Source organism: Salvelinus sp. IW2-2015, unplaced genomic scaffold (genome assembly GCF_002910315.2).
Source record: "Salvelinus sp. IW2-2015 unplaced genomic scaffold, ASM291031v2 Un_scaffold1805, whole genome shotgun sequence".
Classification (NCBI taxonomy): domain Eukaryota; kingdom Metazoa; phylum Chordata; class Actinopteri; order Salmoniformes; family Salmonidae; genus Salvelinus; species Salvelinus sp. IW2-2015.
In genome coordinates, this window is record NW_019943178.1 from 40,262 (window position 1) to 56,151 (window position 15,890).

The 15,890-nt window shown below is 39.1% G+C and overlaps 1 pseudogene; it reads right to left on the reverse strand.

Moving 5' to 3' along the window:
* Positions 1 to 913: 913 nt before the first annotated feature.
* Positions 914 to 15,890, reverse strand: part of LOC112072030 (GTPase IMAP family member 9-like) — a 25,349-nt pseudogene continuing 10,372 nt past the window's right edge.

The following is a 15,890-nucleotide window of genomic DNA, read 5'->3' on the forward strand; positions in this document are numbered from 1 at the left end:
TGCCATGCAGCCTCCTCATAACGCCGCCTCTCGGCTTTCGCTGCCTCCAGCTCTGCCTTGGGGCGGCGATATTCTTCCGGCTGTACCCAGTGTCCCTTGCCATCCAAGATCTCTTCACATGTCCAGGAGTTTTGAACCCGCTGCTCCTGGGTACCACGCTGCTTGGTCCGGTTGTGGTGGGTGATTCTGTAACGCTTGTTGTGGTTGAAAGAAGAGGAGGACCAATGCGCAGCGTCGTAAGTGTCCATTCTGTTTTAATATGAAAAATGAACACTGAACAAAAATAATAAAACGACAAACGAACACTCCTGTACGGTGAAACAAAATACAGAACAGAAAATAATCACCCACAAAACACAATGAAAAACAGGCTACCTAAATATGGATCCCAATCAGAGACAGCGACTGACACCTGCCTCTGATTGAGAACCATACTAGGCCAAACACATAGAAACAGACAACCTAGGCAAACAACATAGAATGCCCACCCACATCACACCCTGACCAAACAAAACATAGAAACCTACAAAACCATTTATGGTCAGGGCGTGACACTCACAGCCTTCCTGTTATTTGTTTTATTATGTAAATGTTTTAAACTATTACTTACTGTTTGTTGGGTTTGCACAAAAAGGAACTGAGCAGTAGAAATTATAAAAAGTGTAACAAAAATATTAAATAAACATTTGTTGTTTTGTTTGATAAAGGAAAGAGGAAAAAACGCAAAAATAAATATTTTTAAAGCATCAATTAGCCTATGTTTTAATCACCACTGTCAGATTGATCCACAAGGAAACACTGAAACGTTCAAGCCATTAGATAGATTCGAAGCCATCACCCTTCCCGTCTCTCCTATCACCCCTCCCGTCTCTCCTATCACCCCTCCCGTCTCTCCTATCACCCTTCCCGTCTCTCATATCACCCCTCCCATCTCTCCTATCCCCCTTCCTGTCTCTCCTATCGTCTTCCCCATCCCTCCATAGGCAACCCTTCCTGAAAACAATGGTACTATACTTTGCTCAAACCTCTGCCGTTTCATGTCCTTCAAGATTAGAATGTTCCAATGTGGTTAGCCAAAAATATCAATTAAATTTTTTCCTGCTTGTAACAGGGTGCATTACAGGAATTATTTTCTCTTACTGTATGCAGGGGTGTCATGCACCCCCAGAATCTCAGGGGCCACAAAGTATGTGAGTACGGCTGGGGGGTGTTCTGGAGGGTGCAAATATATCAGGCAATGATGGAAAAAGAACAAAGAGCAAATTAAGTCAAACAATCAAAATCTTGACACACAGGTCCATGTATGCACACGTGCAAATGACCATGTGGACACACACACACACAAAACACACACTCTTTAGGAGCTTTGTCCATTGTGTGTCAAGATTTTCATTGTATGACTTAATTGTGCTTTGTTCTTTTTAAAAACGAAATCTTTAATAAGTTTCCAAATACTTTCCCCTCACTCAGTCTTCCATTGTGAGTCATGACACATACATCAAACAAATTAATTTGATGATAAAACACCCGAAAACAACAGTACAGCAGTTCAATAATAATAATTAAAAATTAAAAAGAGAATGGACTCTACCTACATGTGTATTTATCCCACTGTTTTTACCAAACAAATGTCAATATAGCATTTTTCAAACACATGAAACTGTTTTTTCTTGCAATCTACAGCCATAATCATTATGCTTAATTCTACAAACTGTATATATATATATATATATATATATATATATATATATATATATATATATATATATATATATTTGCATTTATAAGCATTCCTCTTGAGATGTCTGTGTCCTCCTGATTGGTAGTTATTTTTTTAAGACACTAAATATACTTCTCTGCTAAAATATGGGTAAAAGATTGAAAGGAATGTCAGTCTTATTCAGTACATTTAGTTATTGCTTCCTTTTCTAAAGTCTAGCAACCTTGCCAGTAGGCATGACAGCTAAGATAGTTATACTAGCTAGGTACTCTAACTTGATTGATATCCTGAAATGGCTTCTTGGTTGGTAGTTATGAGGTTGGGAACATATCTGGACTAGCTAAAGAAAACTTCATAAAACTGCTAAGTTGCTAATAGTATTAGAAAGAGGAGACAGAGAAGCAGTGAAAGTGGGACAGAAGAAAGTGGGAATTGAACCCCTGTGTTCTGGAGCAGTAATTTTACATCTCAACCACACAGACACACTGTAAAAAAAAATAGGCTGTAGTGAATTTGACCAACAAAAAAACATACATACATAGCCGTGGGAAGTAGGGTGCAGCATCCCCTGAAAAAATCTGAATACATTTTCTCCACAAAAGTAGTGCACTGGGCCTTTAATAGTGGCGTATTAGTGGACAGATAATCTGTCTGTAGTGCAGGTAAAACTATTTTTCAGCACCCACCTTGAAAATAATAAAAAGGAAAAATGCAGCACCCCCACCCTTAAACTACTTCCTGTGGTTATATATACTTAATAAAAATGAATGCAAGTCGTTTCAATGTTGGGTTCATTTCATTGTTTAAAAAAATGTAAGGATAAATCCAATTTAATAGTATGCTAAAAATGCAAGTATCTTTTATGAGGATAACCAATGATAGAGAAAATATAGTGAACTCATTGGATGTCTGGTTTTAATATCGGTCAGTGCTAATCTGGGAGCCTTGGGACGTCCCTACCCTAAATCCTAACCCTTAACCCCTACCCCTACCTCTCCCTAACCTTAACCATAACAATTACCTAACCGTAACCTTAACCATTACCTTAACCACTTTAAATGTAAACTTCAATGGGGTAAGGACGTCCCAAGGATTCTTCAAAGCACAGACCTTTTTATCTTCTTATCTTGACATGGTGGCTCTGTTTTCAGAGGATTGTGGGTCATTCAAAATGTTTAGACTTAATAATTATTTTACACAATGTGGTATGCATGTTTGAAGAAAGAAAATTATAATATATATTAGTATTAAGCAGCTTGTTGTGCCATCCATTAGGTCTAATGGATCATGATGAACGGATATCAAAACCGTCAGGTAAAATTACTTTCCATAATGAGACAACCCATTCCCACATCTCTGACTTTTAATGGTAGAGGCAAATGCAGCGTCATACAATGCTTGCTGTAAAACCTGCAGTCACTGTTGGGTTGAGCTCTATGCTCAACAATGCCTGCTAAAATGGGTTAAACTGGTAACTGATCAGATACAAAAACCAATGTTTAATATTAAAATACTTCTGCATTAGACAGGATTTGCAACGCCATAATAGGTGTTAGAAGCTATAGAGAGATGAAACACCAAAAGAGAAGATATCTACATTAGCACTAAACAGAACTTTAAACCTTTTCCGGTAGTGCTTCTTGACCCTGGCAAGGTGTTGCACAACAGTTTATTAAGTGGTGTTACAACACTCCATGTAATGGTTCAAAACATCTTAGGATGTTTCAATACTCCACCAAAGTTAAGGTTTCGTCTCCATGTTGGTGGCTGCTCAGTTGCCACTAGTTGTGCTGTTACAAAGCACTTCATTTTAACAGTGTGACTAAAGTTTGTCCAGTGATGTCCGTTTTGAGTTTATTTTCTTACACCATTGATAAGAATTGCTGCACTCTGTATTTTATAAAGGCAAATTGTTCCTTGTCTGTTGAGGCTGACTTACTGGCTGTGTCTGAAATGGCACCCTATTCCCTATATAGTGCACAACTTTTGACCACAGCTGTATGGGTAGTGCCGTGCTGTTTGAAGAGGCAATGGAGGCACAATGCTTTTACTGGTATTTCCAGCAATATAATATTCACCAGTGTTGCTGCAGGTAGGAAAATCTAGGAAATGTTCTGTAATTGAAACAAGCTGTCTTCAATCAGTCAACCAATGTCTGGTCTTGTGTTTGACCGGGGGATCACCTGAAGTTATTATGTTCATGTTGATCAAGTAGGTCAAGATCTTGTTGCCTGTTTACAGCAATCAGTGGTTTATTGGTCGTTTTGTTGATTAAACAATGTTATCCATAATGTGTGTGAACACAAACTATATTCGAATAATATGACATGCCACCATAAGTGCAGCTTAAGTCACATGCTTTCACATTTCAACTTCCTGCCTCTGTCACCACGGGAGGCCCACAATTGCTACCGTTAAGGGGTGGGGAAAAAACTATTACACAAAGCACAGAGACTAGAAGAAGAAATTACCGTTTATATCCCCACCGCTTCTGCAGAAATGTTACTTCCCCTTTAGGCCTATCCTTCCTGTTATGCTACCATATCTTTGGCTGTGGTCCAAGCACCTATCCTGTTTGGGCTTCAAGGGGCAGTATTGAGTAGCCAGATAAAAGGTGTCCATTTCAAACGGCCTCGTACTCAATTCTTGCTCGTACAATATGCATATTATTATTACTATTGGATAGAAAACACTKTCTAGTTTCTAAAACCGTTTGAATTATTTCTCGGAGTGAAACAGAACTCATTCTGCAGCACATTTCCTGACCAGGAAGTGGAAAGTCTGAAATCGATGCTCTGTTCTTCTTCCTGCCTATAAATGGGCACAAGACCTATTAGTATACATGCACGTCATACACCTTCCTCTGGGTGTCAAGAGGCTGTGAGAGAAGAAATTAGGTGATTATCTTGGTCTGAGATGGAACACATCATCTTGGAATGACGTGTCCCCCATTTTCGGTACTCTGAAGAGCGCGAGCTGGACAGTGGGATTGCCTTTTGTTTAGCTGCCGTTATAAGCGACTACAATCTCCGGCTTTGATTTTATTTGATACATGTCACCATATCATCGTAAAGTATGTTTTTTCAATATAGTTTCATCCGATTATTGAAATTTTTTCGGGAGTTTTGCCGTGTTCCGTTCTCTTCCATTTGTTGACATGGAGAGTGTCGTGCCACCCGGCTAGCGCGCTTGCTAAATGAAGAGGGAAAGTTGCCGTTCTGAATCCAAACAACGACTGTTCTGGACAAAGGACACCTTGTCCAACATTCTGATGAAAGATCAGCAAAAGTAAGACCCATTTTATGATGTTATTTCATATATCTGTCGTAGTCGCCGGCGCCCAAGTGTTTCTGGCTATTGTGCTAAGCTAATATAACYCTACATTTTTTTTRCGCTGTAAAACACTTAATAAATCGGAAATATTGGCTGGAATCACAAGATGCCTGTCTTTCATTTGCTGTACACTATGTATTTTTCAGAAATGTTTTATGATGAGTAATTAGGTATTTGACGTTGGRGCCTGTAATTATTATGGCTGCTTTCGGTGCAATTTCTGACTGTAGCTGCAATGTAAACTATGATTTATACCTGAAATATGCACATTTTTCTAACAAAACATATGCTATACAATAAATATGTTATCAGACTGTCATCTGATGAAGTTGTTTCTTGGTTAGTGGCTATTTGTATCTTTATTTGGTCGAATTTGTGATAGCTACTGATGGAGTAAAAAACTGGTGGAGTAAAAAAAGTGGTGTCTTTTGCTAACGTGGTTAGCTAATAGATTTACATATTGTGTCTTCCCTGTAAAACATTTTAAAAATCGGACATGTTGGCTGGATTCACAAGATGTGTACCTTTCATATGCTGTATTGGACTTGTTAACCTGTTTTGGCTGCAGCCCGACGTCGGTACACTTATGACAACATCCAGCTCAAGTGCAGGGCGCGAAATTCAAAAGATATTTTTTTTAAATATTTAACTTTCACACATTAACAAGTCTGACACATGTCTACTTATATTAAACATATAATTATTAATATACACCTACTGTATGATAGTTAGCAAATTAATTAGCTAACTAACATTAGCCTGCCTAGCTGGAACTTCTGAAGGAAAATGTTTTATTTCTACAATTTCCAAAATATAACCAAACAAAAGATATTTACGAGACGTGTTTGTGACATCATGTGCATTAGTAGCACAATTTCTAACTTTTTTACATTCGTTTTTACTTACATTTGTATGTTAACTTCTCCATTGATGTTGTTTAAGTTTTCACAGACTTTTCTTAGCATTTACGTCATTTAGCAGACGCTCTTATCCAGAGCGACATACATTTAACCTTTATTTAACTAGGCAAGTCAGTTAAGAACAAACTCTTATTTTCAATGACGGCCTAGGAACAGTGGGTTAACTGCCTTGTTCAGGGGCAGAACGACAGATTTGTACCTTGTCAGCTCGGGGATTTGAACTTGCAACCTTTCGGTTACTAGCCCAACGCTCTAACCACTAGGCTACCCTGCCGCCCCTAACCCTTAGCGGATGTACAATCGTCGCAAATTGAATTATGGGGAATTTCAGGCCCCGGAGTGAACATAATTATACACTCGCAAAGCCGACTAAAAACGAGGGCTTAGGTGCTTACGTTACAAGCTTCACATGCTTGGCTAATAATTTCGACCACCCTCCAAGATGGCGACGGGATTCCCCCAAGAGCATAAGGCGAGGGTAAGTGGACGAGGGTGTGTCTTTTAAGTGTTTGGAGCGCCGCCCATGAGTGTGATTTAGCAGCCTAAATCACATGATTTCATTGAAAATGTGTTTTTGCACTCCCTGCCCTCTAGACACTTTTGGGTTGACTCAAAAGTGTCCGTAATGCATCAAGTTTCTACGTTGATACGAGGGAATAAATTGACTGTGGTCCATAGTGGATAATGACGCTTTCTTTCAATTATGTGAACCATGGTTCTGTGAGGTCCTTAAAATAACACAATACGAATGAACACATGGATGAAGTAATGAATTACATTATGTCCTTTAGGGAAATTTGCTTGACAAATGCTTGATGACTAAAATGTGTCCTTTGTGAATGTTAATAATAAATCAATGTAATACTTGATGGGTTCTGACCTTGAAATATGAAATACCCTTATTCATGTTACAGAGGGAGAGGGAAAAGCAGAACATTTATATTCAGTCAGAACATGTTGTTAGCCATGGAGTGAAGGGCCACAGTCTGGTTTCAGTTGTTGGGTTGTAATTTGAAATACTTGCTATACCAGAGGTTAATGGTTATATGTAGAAGGAATGTACATGGAGGTTGGATGGGAGCCAGGGTCTAAGAAAGTTACTAAGTAAGGGAATGCAATCGAATGGTTGCGGTCACTGACGAGGTCAGGTCACATGAAGGAGAAGGAACAGTTTATTACCCACATTAACTTCCTGCCTAGCAACAAAGATGCAATGTTTAGAGAAAAGGAGGAGATGCCACCCAAAGTGGGATATAAATATACTTGTGTTGGTGGGAACGTTTCTTGGTCTTTTCAGATGTTTGACCCATTGGGTGAATAAACTTGGTTTGAGCTTTGCTAGTCGTCTGTCAGTTTATTTAGAACCTAACATACTTTATTTGTGAGTGCTTCCCATCGTTTTTCAGGAGTTGGTTACTCAAAACAACAACCTTTTCCAGTGATCACAAAAAAAATTATAACAAAACAGCTATGTATTTATTACGTTTATTTGAACAGCGACAATGTACGACAAAACATGTCTCAGAATTGAGAAGTAATACGTTGCAACAGATTTAGTTAACATCTCATCTACATCTGCAGTCTTCCTGTCAACATGCCTTGAAGGTAACCACATTCCACCTCTCATATCTCATGACTTGTCTCTACAGTAAGAAGACCATATACAGTAGATGTCTTTCTCCAAGTGTTCAGTGTAGATAATCCAGTGAGGTTCTATGCAGCAAAATAAAGTTTATTGTCCAATGTTCCCTTTGTATAATGTATACCTCCATCTCCCTATACCCTGTACTAGTTAGATGATAGCACGGATAGGAAGTGGTAAGGATATAGTTATATGCTTTTTTATTTCTGAATTGGCGAAAAAAACAGTGGGTAAAAAAAATGGAGGTATTTTCAGTGGACCTTAATTTTATAGTGTGATGAAATAACTATTAAATGAATAGTAATGGTTAAATAGTAAATCTCCATTCATCATGTTTCTGAGGCAGCAATGTGAGCTGTGACAGAAACTGTCAATAAATCTTACAGTAGCATGTAGCTTTTCAGCCTGACAGGCAGAAATACACTTTTTACTTTCAACTCAGGGAAATATACAATTCTGCTCTCTCAAATGTGCGATACCCAGATACATGTCCAAGCAAAAATACATGTCCAAGCATTCTATCCTGTAAATTGTAAGAGGAGATATGAGTTCATGTCTAGTGTTCTCTGTCTTGGCTGAAGAGCTTGTCTGCCTTGAAATGTTCCAATTAAAACATGTTATGCCATTCCCAGTTTGATATGAAAGGCAAGGCCAACTTTCACTCTTTTATTCTCTATCGGTTCTCAATATTAGCATGGTGTTCCAAATGTTTGGTTTATATACTCTGTGTATATAGAGGAAGCTTTAAATATCAAGTAATGAAGTCAAACAACTTGTAGAATGTACAGCACTGTTAGCAATGGACTCTTATTGTGTTCCGCATCTATTTACTACAGCGACTACTTGAGTTCCCACTACCGCTCCCACTACAGCTCCCACTGCTGCACCAACTACCATACCAACTGGGCCTCCAACTGTTCCCACAACCGCTCCGAATTCGGCAGCTGAACCTACAGCTGAACCTACAGCTGAACCTACAGCTACACCTGCACTTGCACCTAGACCTGCACCTACAATGCAGTTTATTATATCAGCTTTCTCTCTAGCTTCTCTTTCCTGTTTTCTCCTCAGCTTTTCTTCTTCTTCCCTTAGACACTCTCCTTCAAACTTTGCCTTCAGTTCTTCCCTCTCTTTGCGTATCTTCCCTTCATTCTCTCTCAGGATCCTGTTCTTCTCCTCTTCAATCGCTCTCTCAGCCTCCTGGAACATCTCAGTGGTGTAGTAGCTTCCTCCATTCACCTTCACCATCTTGTTAATCTTCTCAAGCAGCTCAGTGACCTGGGAGGGATTCTGATCTTTGTTTTTGAAGACATGATATCCCCCATTACATTCGTCAATGAAACTTTCCAGTTTGGGATTTCCATGCAGGAAGTCTTCAATTGTTACATCATCAAGAAGGTCTCCATGTGTGAAGACAACCATGGTGTATTTTGATTCTTCATCATCCAAAGAATCTCTTAATCATCTCCACAGTTCTCTGCTCCTCTTTAGTGAATCTTCCCAGCTTGAGCACAACCAGGAACACATGGGGACCAGGAGAGGAGAAAAGCAGGCACTGTGAGATCTCTTTCAGTGCCTCCTCCTGTGTCAACTTAGTGTCAAACAAGCCAGGTGTGTCGATAACAGCTACACTTTGCCCACCCACCTCTCCTCTTTTCTTTTCAGTTGTTGATGTCACAGAAACTGAGGACATTTTTGATTTAAACATTTTTGCCCCAAGGATGGTGTTTCCTGTTGCGCTCTTCCCAGATCCAATCTTCCCAACCAGAACAATCCGGACCTCTTTATTTTGTTCTGGTGGATAACAAGGAAATGTTGTTACTGTAGAAAGAAGTCTGATGTTCTTTCTGTTTGGTCGTCTTACAGAACAGCTACTGAATATGATCAGTCTCACATTATTTCTTAGACATTGATGGTTTATAGAATATTCACTGTAAGCAAATTACCAATGACATCCATAAATGTAGCTATACACTGAGTATACAAAACATTAAGAACACCTGCTCTTTCCATGACAGACTGACCAGGTGAATCCAGGTGAAAGCTATGATCCCTTATTGATGTCACTTGTTAAATCCACTTAAAACCTGTTATGGCTGCAGCCCGGTGTCGGTACACTTATGACAACAGCCCGTCCAAGTGCAGGGCGCAAAATTCAAAAGATATTTTTTAGAAATATTTAACTTTCACACATTAACAAGTCCAATACAGCAAATGAAAGATACACATCTTGTGAATCCAGCCAACATAGTCCGATTTTAAATGTTGTACAGCCGAAACACCACGTAATTTATGTTAGTCTTCACCACACAAAATACAAAAAAGACACCAATTTTCTTCACAGCACAGTGCAGCACAAAACCAACCTAACTAACCCAAGAAACCAACCAACTAAGCCAAGAAAACAACTATCATGAGTTGACAGTCTTATAAAAGTTAATACAATAAATCCTATTCTTGATTCCGAAATGTGCATATTTGAGGTATAAAATCATAGTTACATTGCGCTACATATAAAACATTTATGAAAAATACATGTACAGCAAATTAAAGAACAAACATCTTGTGAATCCAGCCAAATTCGATTCTTTAAGTGTTCTACACGAAAACACGATATAGCATTATAGCTACTACAACTACCCAACCACACACAGCATGATTCGTTAGGTACGTTAGCATAGCGAAGAAACCATCAAAAGATATGAATTTTTCACGTAACCTTCCTCACAACTCCATCAGATGACAGTCCATAACATCATATGACACAAACAAATGGTTTGTTCGAAAATGTGCTATTAGGCTAAACCCGTGGTTAACATGGAAAACTTAGCATCTATTTCCCAGAATGTTCCGATACATTTCTGACACTCACCTATTCTAATCAATAACTATTCATAGACATTACTAAAAATACATGATTGGCAGCAAAATTAAAGATAGCTTAGTTCTAAGCATCGCGTGTTAGGAATCTCAAAAATAACTTCATACGACATGCAGCTTACGTTAAATGGCGAGAGCGCCAAGAATCCTGGGCGCAAACTAATAGTACACATTTCGGACAATATATGAATAACATACATAAATGGGCCTACTTTTGATTGATCTTCCATCAGAGTGCTACAAGGGTCCTTCGCCAAACAATCGTTGTTTGTGTATAGAACGCCTTTTTCCCTCTCGATTTAGCAAGCAAAAACTTCCAAGTGGCGCGAAGCCTCATCCATTCGTAACAAATCAAGAAGGACACGCCAAAACTCCCGAAAAAATTTCAATAATCGCGATGAAACTATAATTGAATAAAACATACTGTACGATGATTTGGTGACATGTATCAATAAATCAAAGCCGGCAGATGTGTCGCTATAAAACAGCTTTACAAAGGCAATCCAAACGTCCACCGCGCTTCTAACAGAGAGGGAAATGGGGACACGTCATTCCAATAGGCCTCTTTTCACCATAAGAAAGAGCTGAAGACCCCATTTCACATTTACATTACATTGAAGTCATTTAGCAGACGCTCTTTCCACCGCTCACAGCCTATGACATCTAGTGGGAAGGCTGTATAAGTGCATGTATACAAAAGCTTTCAAGCAAAAGTTAGGATAGGCCCTGAACAGAGCCCGCGATTTGAGATTTTTGCACTTCTACAGGAAAGTTTGCTGCAAAATGAGTTCTGTTTTAACACTCACAGATATAATTCAAAAAACGGTTTTAGAACTTGAGAGGTTTCTATCCAAATAGTAATAAAATTGCATATTTGTACCAGCAAGAATTGAGTACGAGGCCGTTTGAAATGGGCACCTTTCATCCAAGTTACTCAATACTGCCCCTGCAGCCCAAAGAAGTTAAATTAGTCTAGATAATGAGGAGGAGACAGGTAAAATAAGGATTTCTAAGCCTTGACAGAATTGAGACACTGATTGTGTATGTGTTCCATTCAGAGGGTGAATGGACAAGACAAAATATATGAGGGCCTTTGAAAGGGGTATGGTAGTAGGTGCCAGACACACCGGTTTGTGTCAAGAACTGCAACACTGCTGGGTTTTAAACGCTCAAGAATTTCCCATGTGTATCAAGAATGATCCACCACCCAAAGGACATCCAGCCAACTTGACACAGCTGTGGGACGCATTGGAGTCAACATGGACCAACAGGTGTTCCTAATGTTAGGTATACTCAGTGTATGTAGACATACACTACTGTTCAAAAGTTTTAAAATTTGATTTAAAATAATCAAATTGATCAGACATACAGTGTAGACATTGTTAATGTTGTAAATTACTATTGTAGCTGGAAACAGCAGATTTTTTTATGGAATATCTACATAGGCGTACAGAGGCCCATTATCAGCAACCGTCACTCATGTTTTCCAATGGCACGTTGTGTTAGCTTATCCAAGTTTATCATTTTAAAAGGGTAATTGATCATTAGAAAACCCTTTTGCAATTTTGTTAGCACAGCTGAAAACTGTTGTTCTGATTAAAGAAGCAATAAAACTGCCCTTCTTTAGACCAGTTGAGTATCTGGAGCATCAGCGTTAGTTGGTTTAATTAAAAGCTCAAAATGGCCAGAAACAAAGAACTTTCTTCTGAAACTCGTCAGTCTATTCTTGTTCTGAGAAAGAAGGCCAACATCCCGGAGTCGCCTCTTAACTGTTGACGTTGAGACTGGTGTTTTGCAAGTACCATTTAATGAAGCTGCCATTTGACTTGTGAGGCGTCTGTTTCTCAAACTAGACACTCTAATGTATTTGTCTTCTTGCTCAGTTGTGCACCGGGTCTCCCACTCTTTCTATTCTGGTTAGAGACAGTTTGTGCTGTTCTGTGAAGGGAGTAGCACACAGCAGTGTACAAGATTTCTCGCATGGAATAGCCTTCATTTCTCAGAACAAGAATAGACTGACGAGTTTCATTAGAAAGTTATTTTGGAACACGCGTGACGGTTGATGATAATGGGCCTCTGTACACGTATGCAGATAATCCATAAAAAATGTATCTGCCGTTTCCAGCTACAATAGTCATTTACAAAATGTACAATGTCTACACTGTATTTCTGATCAATTCTGTTATTTTAATGGATAAAGAAATGTGTGTCACGTTCTGACCATAGTTCTTTTGTGTTTTCTTTGTTTTAGTGTTGGTCAGGACGTGAGCTGAGTGGGCATTCTATGTTGTGTGTCTAGTTTTCCCATTTCTATGTTTGGCCTGATATGGTTCTCAATCAGAAGCAGATGTTAGTCATTGTCTCTGATTGGGAACCATATTTAGGTAGCCTGTTTTGTGTTGGGTTTTGTGGGTGGTGGTTTTCTGTCTTTGTGTCTCTGCACCAGATAGGACTGTTTCGTTTTTTTCACATTTGTTGTTTTGTATTTTGTAGTGTTCACGTTTATTGTCTTTATTAAACATGATGAACACTAACCACGCTGCGCTTTGGTCCTCTCCTTCGTCCACAGAAGAAAGCCGTTACAATGTGCTTTTCTTTGAAAAACAATTACATTTCTAAATGACTGTAAACTGATCAAAAATATAAACACAACATGTAAAGTGCTGGTCCTATGTTTCATGAGTTGAAATAAAACACCCCATAAATGTTCTGCACGCACAAAAAGCTTATTTCTCTCAAATTTTGTGCACAAATGTATTTACATCCCTGTTAGTGAGCATTTCTCCTTTGCAAAGATAATCCATCCGCCTGACACATGGCATATCAAGAAGCTGATTAAACAGCATGATCATTACACAAGAGTACCTTGTGCTGAGGACAATAAAAGGGCACTCAAATGTGCAGTTTTGTTATACAACACAAGGCCACAGATGTCTCAAGTTGAGGGAGTGTGCAATTGGCATGCTGACTGAAGAAATGTCCACCAGAGCTGTTGCCAGAGAATTTAATGTTAATTTCTCTAACATAAGCCACCTCCCACATCTTTTTATAGAATTTGGCAGTATGTCCAACCAGACTCACAACCGCAGACCACGTGTAATCCCGCCAGCCCAGGACCTACACATCTGGCTTCTTCACCTGCAGGATCGTCAGAGACCAGCCACCTGGACAACTGATGAAACTGAGATTTTCTATCTGTAATAAAACCCTTTTGTTGGGCAAAACTCATTCTGATTGGATGGGTCTGGCTCCTCAGTTGGTGGGCATGGCACCCAAGGGGATGAGCCTATGGCCTCCCAGGCTCACCCATGGCTGCACCCCTGCCCAGTTATGTGAAATCGATAGATTAGGACCTAATGATTACATTTCAGTTGACTGATTTCCATATCTGAACTATAACTCAGTAAAATCTTTAATTGTTGCGTTTAGATTTTTGTTCATATGACTTGTCCAACTTAAAAGGTTGTATATGAAACAAGGGGTCATGGAGAAAAGAAAAAAACTTTACCAGGCCCCATACTATTGTTTTTGATTTGATCTTGAAAAAATGTACAATATGAATTTCTAACCGACGGTTTGCAAAGTACTTTTGAACATTCTGGACGTTGAGTGTTCTGAAACAATGTCATGCTGTCACTCTGGGAAAAACCTAATGTAGCAGGCGTAACAGAAACACCTGAGAGGGATGCCCCACTTCCTGGTCTTGAGGAGAAGAAGAGAAAACTGTAGGGGTTCTATTCTGCACAGTTCAACCAATTCAATATGTGGAGGAGTTAAGAGAAAGTGTCACAATAAGGGGACTGGATGAATGGGTGAACAGAGCTGCCTCCCGAGGGTGAGCTGGGTGCCACGGTCAAAGCCGACAGCGAAGTCGATTGAAACCAAAATGAATGTCAAGCACGTGGAGTAATAGGTTAATATTCAGTGTTTTCACAAGTGTTTTATAAAAACATATTGCTTTACCAGCCTTCCCAAGGAAAAATACAGAAAATTGGATGGAAAATACAGGTTTTATGTGTCGTGTCTTTGCTATGCCGGATTAAGTGTTATGACATGCTATTCTATAAAATACTTTCTCCGTAATTTATTATCACCTGATTGAACTAATCATGTAAATATAATTAACTAGAGAGGAGGGGCACCACGAAATTATATTTATAGAGCTGTTATCTTCCGAATAAACTCTTAAAGACCTAATAATATTTTACATCAATAGCAGTCAATATTAATCGTCATCTTATTCAGTCTCATCTGAAAGTTGTAAATTCTTGGTTATCTTCACGAACCCTGGCTAACAAGTTGAATCAGCAATACAAAATTGGGTTTAATTATTTATTTACTAAATACATAACTAATCACACAGAATCACACATACACAATTAAATCATAACTTGATTACAAATTGGCGTCATAAAGGGAAACGTCCCTAGCGGGCGGAACAGATATGACAGCTTGTTACACAAAGGAAAACAGGCTGGGTTTTAGTGAAAGAGCGGGAGACTGGAACAGAGGCGAAGCTGTGCTATCTTAAATACAGTATCTTATGCATTCTAAATTATCGCCCATTTGGAAAAGGAAAATTCAATAAATATTTACTCTGAGCTGCGCTTCAGTAGGTTGGTGGTAGATAGAAGACCGTGTTGCCAAACCGAGTCCTCTGTCCTTTGAAGAATGTCTCTGGTGGTCACTGGATACGTTGTAGTAACGTCGTTGTGTAGTAGACGGGATACTCTGACTGTCCTTCCTAACCTGCGTTTGTAGCAGCTGTTGCTAACTCAACGGCTAGGAGGTATCACTTCTGTAGTGAATACGAGTTCAAAGTTCATACCATTCACAACCAAAGCTCATGCTGATGTTGGCTTAGTTCTGTAGTTATTACCTGAACCATTCTGACATGGGATCGTCACCTTCATATCCTCGGAACAGAAGGTTATATTTTTGTCAATGGCTTTATATAGTGGAGGGAGAGGGGTGTGTCTGAAAAGTTTGTAACCCATGTCTCTTCACAGGGGCGGGCCCCTGGTTGAGCAGAGGCCCAAACTTATGAAAACCCAAATCTCTCATTTGGAAGCTAAAATTACATTTCATCTATTCACAAATAATTTAATATTCAAACATTTGAATTAAACAACAATTCCATGTGAATCCGAAACCTCTGACGTTTAGACTTTCCACAGTAGAGTTTATGTCATTCTATCATTGATGAGAATGTGTCAGAGGGCAACCGAACTGACATAATATACCTTAAGTACCACCGCATATGTTCAGTTGGTCAAATTACCAGAATATAGTTCATTTCCCCCCAACTTCTGATGTTCCCAGAATCTCTATGTTAACCAAAGGGGCTTTCTAATGTCACATCAGTAGAGTAGGGAGAGGGAGGGGGGAAAGAGGT